The following is a 12511-nucleotide window of genomic DNA, read 5'->3' on the forward strand; positions in this document are numbered from 1 at the left end:
TCTGGTGAAAAAATTACACATATTTGTAGCTGCAACGACGCATCAATTATGAATTATAAAGCAACTACGGACACTATGGCCACACAAATGAAGCATTAATGGCTTGATTTTGCCACCCATGCTTGTAGGTACTAACCAGCCTAGAAACGTAGGACTTGTAATAGCTACAAATGTTAAGCTGCAGATGACGCAAATACTGATGTAATGTAGTTCAGTATATCGTCCTCATTCACCAGTAGAAATGTCTGCAATCAGATCTGTTGAGAGGCACCCACATGCCTTGCTCATATTGTGGCATCAAGCAGTCAGGCCTGCAAGATGAGTGGTCTGCCAAGCGAGTGGATTCATTCTTATTTATCAAGTAACGTGAGCTCTAGTACTCACAATTAAGTTACAAATTATTCTCCTGTTTGAATATTACGCAACGGATAACGCACATCTGACTGTTAGTAATTTACACAACTCTGACAGTTCACTACGGACTGGCAGTACCACATTTTCTTTCCCATTTAACTGCTTTGATCAACACGTGGCCATCGCACTGAATATGAATGGTGCATACATTATAAATTCTGGGTATCACGACAACATACTATTCGAAGGAAAAGGCCACCAATCTTTTTCTTTTCACTATCTTATTTATTCCGATAAATTCTATAACCTAAACACACAAATTCTATAACCTACAACAATAACACATGAGAAATTCCGCCCAGTGGGCATGGCTTTGCATTGGTGATTCTCTATCTTATGGTCTCGTAATTACTTAGCGCTACAGTGCACTTTCTGGATAGGATGGTGGATCTTTTGCTATATCTCACACTTCGACTCTCACACCCATCATCACAAAAATTTCCTCCAGACCGAGTGGTACAAAAAGGAACATGCATAACCCACTGCCTCTGAAACTATCTTGTTACTCTCCCATGCCAACCACACATACATAAATTTCATGAAATACATCACTCTGGCAACATACAATACAAAGAATAGTTAAAACGTTAGAATCACTTCACTTTCAGCTTTCCCACTTCAATTAGTATTCATATCAGTTTCACACGACACTGCCCCACTTCTCTGGAGGTTATATGCACGTCTTCCTGTGCAATGCAAGCCACGTGGCGTTGCTGGATAGACGGCTGACTCACCTTGCTTCTATCTCAGAGTATTAGAGTTTGAAACAAGCGTCACACGGAAACATAACACGCAAAGTAATATTACGAACATATTCATCACACACGCGAGTCCTCAACCGATACCATGGACGAGTACTTCTCTTTATCCTTTGTCTTATAGACAGCTTGATACTCAAACAGTACTCAACACGTGGAAGTACTCGTCTCTAATTTCAAGTCCTGCACAATCCATTTCTTAAATATTTCCAACTTATAGTCCACACGCTAGTAATTCAGCTTAACTTAAGCACTCGGAAGTATTTCAACTTATTGCTACACGTGGTTTCATTGTGACCGTTGGTCACTTCCGAAGATTACTACGATCCCCTTAATATTACCTGCCTGGCATTTAATTCTCCCCACAAAAGTTCCTGAAATAGAGAAATTATTATTACAAACTACTCTTAAGTATTTCACATGCATACCATGTCTCCACTCTTTTGTCTTTACGGAGCACACCTAAGACAGGTCTTACCAACACTAGATCCAGCGGCAGAGTGCCGAAACATGGCCGTTCTTCAGGTCATCTAGCACCTCTGTCGAGGTGAGGGAAGACCATGCTACACATTGCTCAGCCACATTTCAGGCGCTCAAAGCTCAGGTAAATTTCATCTCTTTGGTTCCACCAAAGGTGACCAAAGTACTGTCTCAAAGATGATCATATATTGCACATTCACTGTCTGTGGTTAGCAGACGACCATACATTCATTCATTTCGCAGATCTCACCAAACTGGATGTGGGGATTTATTTTGTGGGAGTGCACATGTGATCAATTAAATAAATAAATTATCATTCTTTCCTACACTGGTATCCGGCTTCTCTGTATTAATTGAAATTGAGTTATTATTAGAAAAAATATGTTGTTCTGAAGAGAATAACGAAGAATGTTGTACCTATTTTCAACGTCGGGTGGTACTGTACCCTTTCACTGTTACACCCTGTATACTCGTATTAAAAATTGTCGTAGCAAAAATTTTACATAAAAGACCTTACATGTAATTAATATAGATTTTATTTACAGCTAGCATACAAGAGTGTTTACTAATTTAGATCATACATTTAAAAATTGAAAACTGTTCTCGAATTGATGTTTCACTTTTGGTCATTGTGTACGATTGAGAGAAATAAAGTCATAAAACTTTGTCGCAGTTAGACACATTTATTTTACATATGTATAGTTCGTGTGCTGTTTCTTAGTCTATGTCTTTCCAAGTTTATTTTCCTTCTTTTGACAAAAAATACCTAGCGAATTTATCCCGGACGTTTACTCCATCTTCAACTGATTTTCATGGGCTTCGTCGACTAACGTCCTCCATGGTCCATGTATCAGCATATAAGGCTCCATAAGATGGATAAGAAGTTCTTGAAGTATTGGTTTCTGCGTTTTCAACATTTACCATTAAACATTTTCGAAACACACCAAGCACTGATGTTAGAAACACACCAAGCATTGATGCCAATAATCCGCAAGTATTGTCCAGTACTCCTCGTGCATGTATTTCTCTGTAATTGCATATTCTATTCTTGGCACCTTATTCTTAATGTGCTGAATAAGGCTTTTCCTGTAGTGGAAATGCGTCATCAGCCACACCCTTCCAGTAGAGGTCGTGCAGTCGATAACGCTAGCTCATTTTTCAACAGGTTTTGTTAAAATGAAGTTGGGCGAAACACTCCTCCGTCTGAAATTTTCCCTCTTGGTGTACAAGAAACAATAGCTATCATCTGAAATCCCTATCAGAACAATTCTGAGCAAGCTGTTACCTTTCACTGGACTCTGAAGCACTATGAGTCTTCCATCCATTGCTCCGATACAGTCTGAGTGGTTCCAAATTTTTTTCAAAATCAATAGCTATTATCTTCCACTCATATTCATTTGGTAGAATCTGTAACGTAATTATAAATAGCACAGTCATATTTTATAGACACGAGTTAGCTCATGGAATATCGGTTCCACCTTTTGTATCAATATCTATGACTTCGTAAGGTGCTTAAAGAATTCTTGAAGTATTGCTTTTTTAGAAAGAAGTTGTTTTTGAGTCTGTTCTATTGAGAATCAGCATACTACCCACCAACTCCTAGCCATCGGTTACAGTCTGGTGGCGAAATAAATTTGTCGGGTAATGAAGAAAGTGTAAAGTAGTTTTATAAGAAGAGAGATAAAAGGAGGAAACCCGCATAACCCTGTTCTAAACACGAAGAAGAAGTATAAAAAGGAAAGACCGGACAGCTTACGGTGAAAATGTAGCTAACGAACTGGTTGATCTTCAGCCCAGAGCAAGGAAAATTGTGAAACATCGTATGAACATATACTGAGGTGACGAAAGCCATCTTTGGTTGGCTGGTTGATTTGGGGGAGGGGACCAAACAGCGAAATCATCGATCCCATCGGATTGGGGAAGGATGAGGAAGGAAGTCGAGCTGCCTTTTCAAAGGAACCATTCCGGCATTTGCCTAAAGCGATTTAGGGAAATCATGGAAAACCTAAATTAGGATGGCCGGACGCGGGTTTGAATCGTCACCCTTCCGAATACGAGTCGAGTGTGATAACCACTGCCCCACCTCGCTAGGTCAAAACTCATGAGAGACATGCACATATTCAGGTCGCCGTAGTATCGAGTATACAAGGCATAAAAGGGTAGAGCGTTGGCGGAGATGTCGTTTAGGTGACTCATGTTAAAATCTTTCTAACATCATTATGGCCGTGCGACAGGAATTACCAGATTTTGGACGCGGAATGGTAGTTGGAGCTAGACGCATGGAACATTCCATTTGGGAAACCGTTAGGGAATTCAATATTCCCAAGATCCACAGTGTCAAGAGTGTGCCAGGAATACCAAATTTCGGGCATTACCTCTCACCATGGACAATGCAGAGGTCGACGGCCTTCACTTAACGACCGAGACACTGCTGCGTTTGCGTAGAGTCGTCAGAGCTAACAACCAAACAACAATGAGTGACATAACCGCAGGAATCAATCTGGGACGTATGACGAACGGCGAAACCTGGCGTTAGTGGGCTATGTCAGCAGTCGACCGACGCGAGCACCTTCGCTACAGGACGACATCGCTTGCAGCGCCTCTACTGGGCTCGTGGCCATGTCTGTTGGACCCAGATCACTGGAAATCCAAGTCCTGGTCAGATGAGTCCCGATTTCAGATGGTAAGAGCCGACGGTAGGGCACGAGTGTGGCACAGACCCAACGAAGCCATGGTTCCAAGTTGTCAACACGACACTGTGCAAGCTGGTTGTGGCTGCATAATGGTGTGGACTGTGTTTGCTTCGAATAGGCCGGGGCCTCTGATTCAGCTGCCACTTGGAGACCGTTTGCAGCCATTCTTGGCTTCCATGTTCTGAAACAACAATGGCATTTTTTAGATGACAATGCGCCATGTCACAGGGCCACAATTATTTGCAGCTGGTCTGGGGAACGTTCTGGACAGTTCGAGCGAATGATTTTGCCACCCAGATCGCCCGACATGAATCCCATCGAACATTTATGGGATGTAATCGAGAAATCAGTTCGTTCATAAAACTCTGCACTCACAACACTTTCCGCAATTATGAGCGGCTACAGAGGCAGCATGGCTGAATATTTCTGTAGAGGACTTCCAGTGACTTGTTGAGTCCATTCTACGTCGAGTTGCTGCACTATGCCGGGCAAAAGGTCCGACACGATATTAGGATGAATCCCATGACTTTGTCTTCTCAGGGTGTTGTTTGAAGCAGGTATGGAAAAGTACAACAATGATGGGTCATCCACATCATACCATGGAAAGGTGACGACTGTTCCCACAAGTAGAAGCTGTTACTTATCTCGTCCCCATTCTGTTCAATCTCCGTCTTTCATAGCTACAATTGACGGCGAAAAACAACCATTTGGCTTAAGAGTACTTAAAGAAATTTTGAGACTACAAGAAATAAGTTTACTGTGTGGCTGTGTATTTGTCAGTTATGGTTTAATACGTACTATTTCCTTGAACACATGAATAACGAACTACATTTTTCTATTCACTAATCCTACTTCAGCTCTGTAAATATATAGACATTAATTATAAAGATACAACTTATATGAACGTATCTTTACAAAATCTGCTTCTGCTATTACGTAACAATACGTGGGATTTATATGCCGAAGAGGTACGTATGTGATGCACAACTATCTCTTCAGTGTCCCGCCTGGTAGGCGGCGAGTGGGTCTGCTCCTGAAAACTGAAGGGTAGGCCGAATGTAGGAAGCTAGGAGGAGCAGGTGAGGTAGAACACTTTTTTTTTTCCTTTATTGATTTTCAATTCCCCCCGAAGGGGTCGGGCTGGCAGCAGCTTATTACGCTGCTCTACAGCTTACAGACTTTTATTTTAAAGAACGGAAGAAGAAAAGAAACAAGAAAAACACGCGATAAAACGGTGACGTCAAGTGAAAAATGGCGGAAAAATGCGGAAAGTTAAAACAGAAAGCAAAAGGGGTTGGCAACGTTAATAAAAGACACAGGAATCAGACAAGTAACATAGTACACACACAATTAAAAAACACGGCGACAGTCTGGTTTCTATTCGCAAGAGATAAAAGGCACACCCAGTGACAATATGATGGCCGTTCGCAACACTTCCCAAAAAACACAACAATGAACATTCACTGTAAAACACGCACTGTAGAACACTCACTGTAGAACACTGCACGAAAGTGGCGGCACAAGGATGACACTCCCGAGCCAAAGGCAGATGGGGGGGAGGGGGGGGGGAACTGGAGGAGGGGGAAGAACAAGGAGGGACGAAGGAAAAAAAAAACGAAAAAAGGGGGGGAACCAGGGAGAGAGAGGACTAATAAAGGGGGAGAAGGGCAGATGCGAGAGGGAATGAGAGGAGGCAGAGGAGGGAAATGTAAAAGGACTCGGGGGAGAGAAGGGGGCAAAGAGAGGGGAGGTGGGGAAGAAAGAGGATGGAAGGGGTGAGAAGGAGCCCGGGAAAAGGACAGAGGAAAGGAGGGGGAGTGAGGATCAGAGTTGATAGGAGGGATAAATGGAGGGAGAGAGGGCATCATCCAGGAGGGGGAGTTGATGGAAGCCACCTTGAGAAAGGAGATATAGGGTGTAGAGATGGAGGGTAGGGGGGCACAACAGTGAAGACGTGGTAGGGGGCGGGGATGGGAGAGGAGAGGACCAACCAGGGGGTGAGGGGGTTCAAGGCAGCAGGAGGTCTAGAGGATGCGGATATGTTCGAGGAATAGGAGCAGATGGGGGAAAGGAATGAGATCATAGAGGATCCGCGTGGGGGACGAGAGGCGTATACGGAAGGCGAGGCGGAGTGCATGACGCTCAAGGATCTGGAGGGACTTATAGAATTTGGGGGGGGGGGCAGATATCCAGGCAGGACTGGCATAACAGAGGATGGGACAGATTAAGGATGTGTAGGTGTGGAGGATGGTAGAGGGGTGCAATCCCCATGTCCGGCTAGAGAGGAGTTTGAGGCGGTTGTGGGCTTTGGATTGGATGGAGTGGAGATGAGGGATCCAGGTGAGGTGACGGTCAATGGTGAGGCCAAGGTAGGTGAGGGTGGGGGTGAGGCGGATAGGACGGGCGCAGACAGTAAGGGAGAAATCCAGGAACTGGAAGGAGCGAGTGGTATGACCTACGATGATTGCCTGGGTCTTGGAAGGATTGATTTTCAGGAGCCACTGGTTACACCATGCAGCAAAAAGGTCAAGGTGATTCTGGAGAAGGGGTTGGGACCGTTGGAGGGTAGGAGCGAGGGCGAGGAATGCGGTGTCATCACCATATTGCAAGAGGTGTACTGGAGGGGGGGATTGGGGCATATCTGCCGTGTACAGGAGGTAGAGGAGAGGGGAGAGGACAGAGCCCTGGGGCACACCTGCAGAGGGGTAGAAGGTGTGGGAATTGGCATTATGGATGGTAACATAGGAGGGGCGGTGGGAGAGGAAGGAGGCCATCAGACGGATGTAGTTGATAGGAAGGGCGTATGTTTGGAGTTTAAACAGGAGACCACGATGCCAGACACGGTCGTAGGCCTTTTCAAGGTCAAGGGAGACAAAAATGGCGGAGCGATAGGAGTTAAGCTGGAGGGAGAGGAGATGAGTGAGGCGGAGGAGTGGTTATCAGCGGAGAAGGAAGGTTGAAAGCCACATTGGGTGTTGGGGAGGAGGTGGTTTCGGCGGAGGTGGTGATGGATGCGCCAGGAAAGGATGGATTCCAAGAGCTTGCTGAACACCGATGTGAGACAGATAGGACGATAGGAAGAGGCATCAGATGGAGGCTTGTTGGGTTTGGAGAACATCAGGATACGGGAGGTTTTCCACAGGTAGGGATAGAAGCCAGTGGCAAGGATGACATTGTAGAGGGTGGCAAGGATTGAAAGGAAGGAGGGAGGGCAGTGTTTGAGGTGGCCTGGAGCAGTGTTGCGTTTAGTGCAGAGTGTGAGGCTGATGTCCTGTGTAGTGATGGGAATGTTAAGTTCAGATGGTGGTGTGTGGCCCAAGTACTGGAAACTAGGAGGATCAGAGGTATTTGTACGGTCCATGACGTCAGGGAAGAGGGAATAATCAAAGTGGAGAGCATGTGGGATGGAAAAAACATCAGAGAGGTGAGAGGCAAAGCGGTTGGCCTTACTGAGGTTGTCAGTAAAGGGACGGTCGTTAAGAAGGAGAGGGTACTGGGGGTGGGGTGGTTCCCAGTAAGGCGGTGGAAAGCAGACCAATACTTGGAAGAGTTTATGGGGAGCGTGGTGTTGAGTTGTGTACATGTCTGGCGCCAGGCACGGCGTTTCTTCGCAGTAAGCAGGTTGCGGATGTGCCATTGTAATAGCCGGTGGAGGGTAAGTGTATCCCAGTCACGAGTGCGGAGAAAAGAGCGGTAGAGGCGGCGGGACTCTCGAAGGAGAAGGACGGCCTGCGGAGGCAGGGCGGGGCGGTGAGGGTGGATGGCTTTGGTGGGGATATGGCTGGCGACAGCATCAGGAGTGGTGTTGGATTCGGGTTGGGTGTGCTGAGGCAGAGGAGCCAGGTCTCCCTGGAGGGTGGTGAGAAACTTATGCCACCGCTGGAGGTCGGCAGGATCACGGCTGTGGATATTGAGGTCAGTGGCAATCACGTAGGAGGAGAGGTGCGGTCAATGTGGACCAGGAAATTGTACAGGATGGGGTGCGAGGGTGGACATAAATGGTGGCACAGGTGATGGTAAGGGTGGGGAAGAAGAGGCTGGGGTTGAGATGCTCAGCAGGATTGTTAAGGAGAGGTTGGGGCCGGGCAAGGAGGTGCTTGAGGTGGCCTATAGCAACTCCGCCATGCACCAGAGGGTACGTGTTATCGGTGCAGTGAAGGGTGTAAGGAGCCGTGGAGATGGAGATACGGGGTTGAAGGAAGGTTTCAGTTAGGACGAAGGCATCCACGCGGTGCTGACGGAGGGTGTGGAGGAAGAGGAGTTTGTGGGTGGGCAAGGAGCGAATGTTGTGGTACAGGATACGGTAGGGTTGTTGTACCATGGGAGGGGAGAGTTAGATAAGGGTGGTGAAGGGGGTGAAGGTGAAGTGGGCCTGGTTGTGGGAGTATGTGGCATAGGCAGTAAGATGGAAGATGGAACAGGCAGTGAGGGCGATTTGGGAAAGGGTGTGGGAGCGCTGGAAGGGGTGGATGTTTTGGAGCACAATGGTGATGAAACGGATTATGTCCTCAGCAGTAGGTGGAGGGCGGAGCGAGTTGTTGGGGTAGATGGGGTCATCAACAGGATGGACAGGGACGGTGAGCTCAGGGGTGACTGGAGGAGGTTTCGCTTTACACTTCGAGGAGTAGGTAGGATGTGGTTCGTTGCAAGTGTTGCAGGAGGGAGGAGAGGTGAGGTTGGGGCAATTCTTGAGGAAGTGTGAAGCTTTGCAGTGGGGACAAGTAGGGGGGTTCTTGCAGGCAGAGGTAACATGGTCGTTGTATGTGAGACAGCGTTGGCAGCGGTAGGATTGGACTGGGGAACGGGAGGGGTCCACCTTATGGCGGCGATTGTAGATGAGGGCTCCCTTGGTGAGGAGGCGGTCAATGGAGGAGGAGGATTCGGTGAATATCCGCATGAGAAAAGTCGGCCCGGCACCATTGAAGATGCGACAGGCCGAGTGGATTTCAATGTCGGGCCGGCAGTTGAGTTCCGCCAACACCTCAGCCTCCGTGATCACGGGGCTAAGCTTCGCGATCACAGCGGTGAAGGTCGGCGGACGTCGGGGAGGTCGAGGCTGACGAGGAGAGGACGGGGTGTGGTAGGGGGTGAGGGTTGCATGTCAGCCAAATTGGATATGGGGGATGCGGGAGAGGAGATCGTTGTGGAAGGAAGCATTGGGGGATTTAATGAGGACCAAGTCCTTGTGAGGAATCAGAAGGGAGATGGGGGCATTAGGGTAGTATTTCTGGATGGCGAGCGTGAGGGAGCGGGCATCAAGGAATTGAGGGTCTGGATTGGAGAGGACAAAGGTGTGCGTGGCAGGCGTGGCGGGGGCGGGGGTCAGGGTCGCGTCCAAGGGGGTGGGTGGGTCACGGGGATCGGGGTTTTTTTTGGTGGAGATTTCGGGGGAAGGGTCAACATTCGGGTGCTTTGAAGGTTTCGTGGTCACGACGGGGTGGAGTGGGGCTGGGGGACGGGTTGCAGGGGGAGATGGCGGGGGGCAGGACCACCCTGAGCAGCGGACGACGCAGAGGGACGGGGTGTGGGTGTCACAGAGACTGTGGAACGTCGAGCCGAAATCCGTGCTGGCTCGGAGCCCGTCGGAGGTGGTGCAGGGAGCGGCGGAAAGTCAGTAGCTGTCGATGGGGCGACAGTGATAGGGGAGCGGGGGTTGGGGGTGGTTACAGCCGAAAGTGGCGCAGGGGTGGGGTGGACAGGGAGAGAAGGAAGACGGGAAGGGGGGTGGAGGATGAGCTCCATGTGATGGTGGTTGGAGTAGCGAAGGGAGAGGTGAAAATGATAGTGGTGGTGGGTTGCGACATGGTGGCGGTGCGCGAGAAGGGCGGCGGCGGCGGCGAGCACCGGCAGGCAGCGACCAGGCGGCGGCGGCGGCGGCGAGGATGAGGACCGGACGGCGAGCAGTAGTGACGGCGAGCAGACGGCACGGCAAGGAAATGGTGGGGATCTTTCACGTCGAAGATACACCCTGAGAGTAGCCCAGGCAGTGCAAGTCCTCGGTGAAGAAGTGAGGGAATTCAACCCTCGAATGGTAGAACACTTGGTACTGCAATTAAAAGTGGTTTTACTTATCTTTGGCTGAGATGAGCACGTAGGTGCGAAGCTGTACAGGTATCAGTGCCAACTGATACTAGTAGTTGGGCAAACTATCATTGAAGTAACTGAAGTAACCAAGTCTGTAATGGCCCCCTATGAAGTAGAAACAATGTTACCAGGTCGCCTCCTCGGAATCAAATGTGCAGAATGCGGAGCGGCGCTCGTAGAGCTGCACAGCGCCGGCTAGAGGGCGCTCTCGGTGTCGTAGTGCCAACCTAAGAACTTGTACCTACGCCGTGGCATCGTAGCTGTCGATACCACAATCTCTAATAACTAGGTATCTCAAAGTTAACATACTTCGCACTTGAACGGGTATCACGTCAGAAGAGTTGGTGTCTGCTTTTTTTCACCCAAGGAGTGACTTTTCGACTAGGTAATCCAAATCCTGCCTGCTCATACGTGTCGAATTTTTGAACAAACTGTCATCTTTTGAAACAAGTTTTACGAAAAATTCCTTGCGATTTTCACTACTTTCAACAAATGAATCTATGATCCACCACCTAGGCTTCTTGATCTATTACCATTTGCAAGGATAAAATAAGCAGCAGCTGCCACACCTCCTGATGACATGAGCGCAGTACTGGCAAATAGGTGCTGAATAACTTGACATGCTTTTGCCTCATTCCACAAGCAACGGCAGCAAGTAGCAATTGAAAACTGGGATCAGATTCTTTGGCGACATTCGACCTTCTACAAAGTATGGATACACAAAATAACACGTGTAGCATGTTACATGGTGCTCGTTGTTGCCTTTTTGGAAACGTACTATTAAGAGGCTCTGTCGCTGTAACAGGCAGCTTCAACGCTGTGTCTCGAAACCTGTTACAGACACAGATACCTCCGTGTGGCGAAGGCGTTATTCGCGCGTTTGGAGCGGATTTATGCCTTCGGAGCCTTGCATCGCAGCCGATCTGTGCGGCAAACGTGACTCATTAGCACATACGCTCGAAATGGCGCTTTAGGAGGGATGCTGGGAGTATGAACACGCGATCGAGACATGGTTTATGGACTGCTATGAGGAGAGGAAAGGTATTGGCGAAACAAGATGTACGCAGAGATGGGTTCTCATAATGTGCCGCAAACATGGAGTATTACGCCGGGAACATGTGCTCACATCACACTACAAGATCTTGCCGTAACATACTAGTTGTGGCGAAATAACATAGATGAAGTACGAGAAAGTACAGGTTCCCAAATAACTAACAACTCATATCATCGAAGGCAACGGCCTTGCCGCAGTGGATACACCGGTTCCCGTCAGATCACCGAAGTTAAGCGCTGTCAGGCTGGGCTAGCACTTGGATGGGTGACCACCCGGGCTGCCATGCGCTGTTGCCATTTTTCGGGGTGCACTCAGCCTCGTGATGCCAATTGATGAGCTACTCGACCGAATAGTAGCGGCTCGGGTCACAGAAAATCATCATAACGACCGGGAGAGCGGTGTGCTGACCACACACCCATCGTATCCGCATCCTCATCTGAGGATGACACGGCGGTCGGATGGTCCCGATGGGCCACATGTGGCCTGAAGACGGAGTGCAGATCATCGAAACTGGACACTTGATGATTTACAGCTGGATCTGAAGAGTGAAAATAAAGGACGTCTGATGTACTGTTTCCTGAACATCAGAGACAAATAGCGAGTCGGTCATACCGTCCGCAGCAGAGATATGGTTTATATACGACAGGACGCGGCGCCAACCCCCATTTCGTACATAGGATAGGAAAGTTCCGTCAGAGTTGTGTGGGTATGGTGATCGACAATCATCTACATCTACATCCATACTCCGCAAGCCACCTGATGGTGTGTGGCGGAGGGTACTTTGAGTACCTCTATTGGTTCTCCCTTCTATTCCAGTCTCGTATTGTTCGTGGAAAGAAAGATTGTCGGTATGCCTCTGTGTGGGCTCTAATCTCTCTGATTTTATCCTCATGGTCTCTTCGCGAGATATACGTAGGAGGGAGCAATATACTGCTTGACTCCTCGGTGAAGGTATGTTCTCGGAACTTCAACAAAAGCCCCTACGGAGCTACTGAGCGTCTCTCCTGCAGTGTCTTCCACTGGAGTTT

General features: G+C 48.3%; 1 pseudogene; it reads left to right on the top strand.

Annotated features, from left to right (window-relative positions):
* Positions 1-11661: 11661 nt before the first annotated feature.
* Positions 11662-11779, top strand: LOC126475859 (5S ribosomal RNA; annotated as a pseudogene).
* Positions 11780-12511: the final 732 nt, after the last annotated feature.

This window comes from Schistocerca serialis, chromosome 4 (assembly GCF_023864345.2).
Source record: "Schistocerca serialis cubense isolate TAMUIC-IGC-003099 chromosome 4, iqSchSeri2.2, whole genome shotgun sequence".
In the NCBI taxonomy this organism is placed as follows: domain Eukaryota; kingdom Metazoa; phylum Arthropoda; class Insecta; order Orthoptera; family Acrididae; genus Schistocerca; species Schistocerca serialis.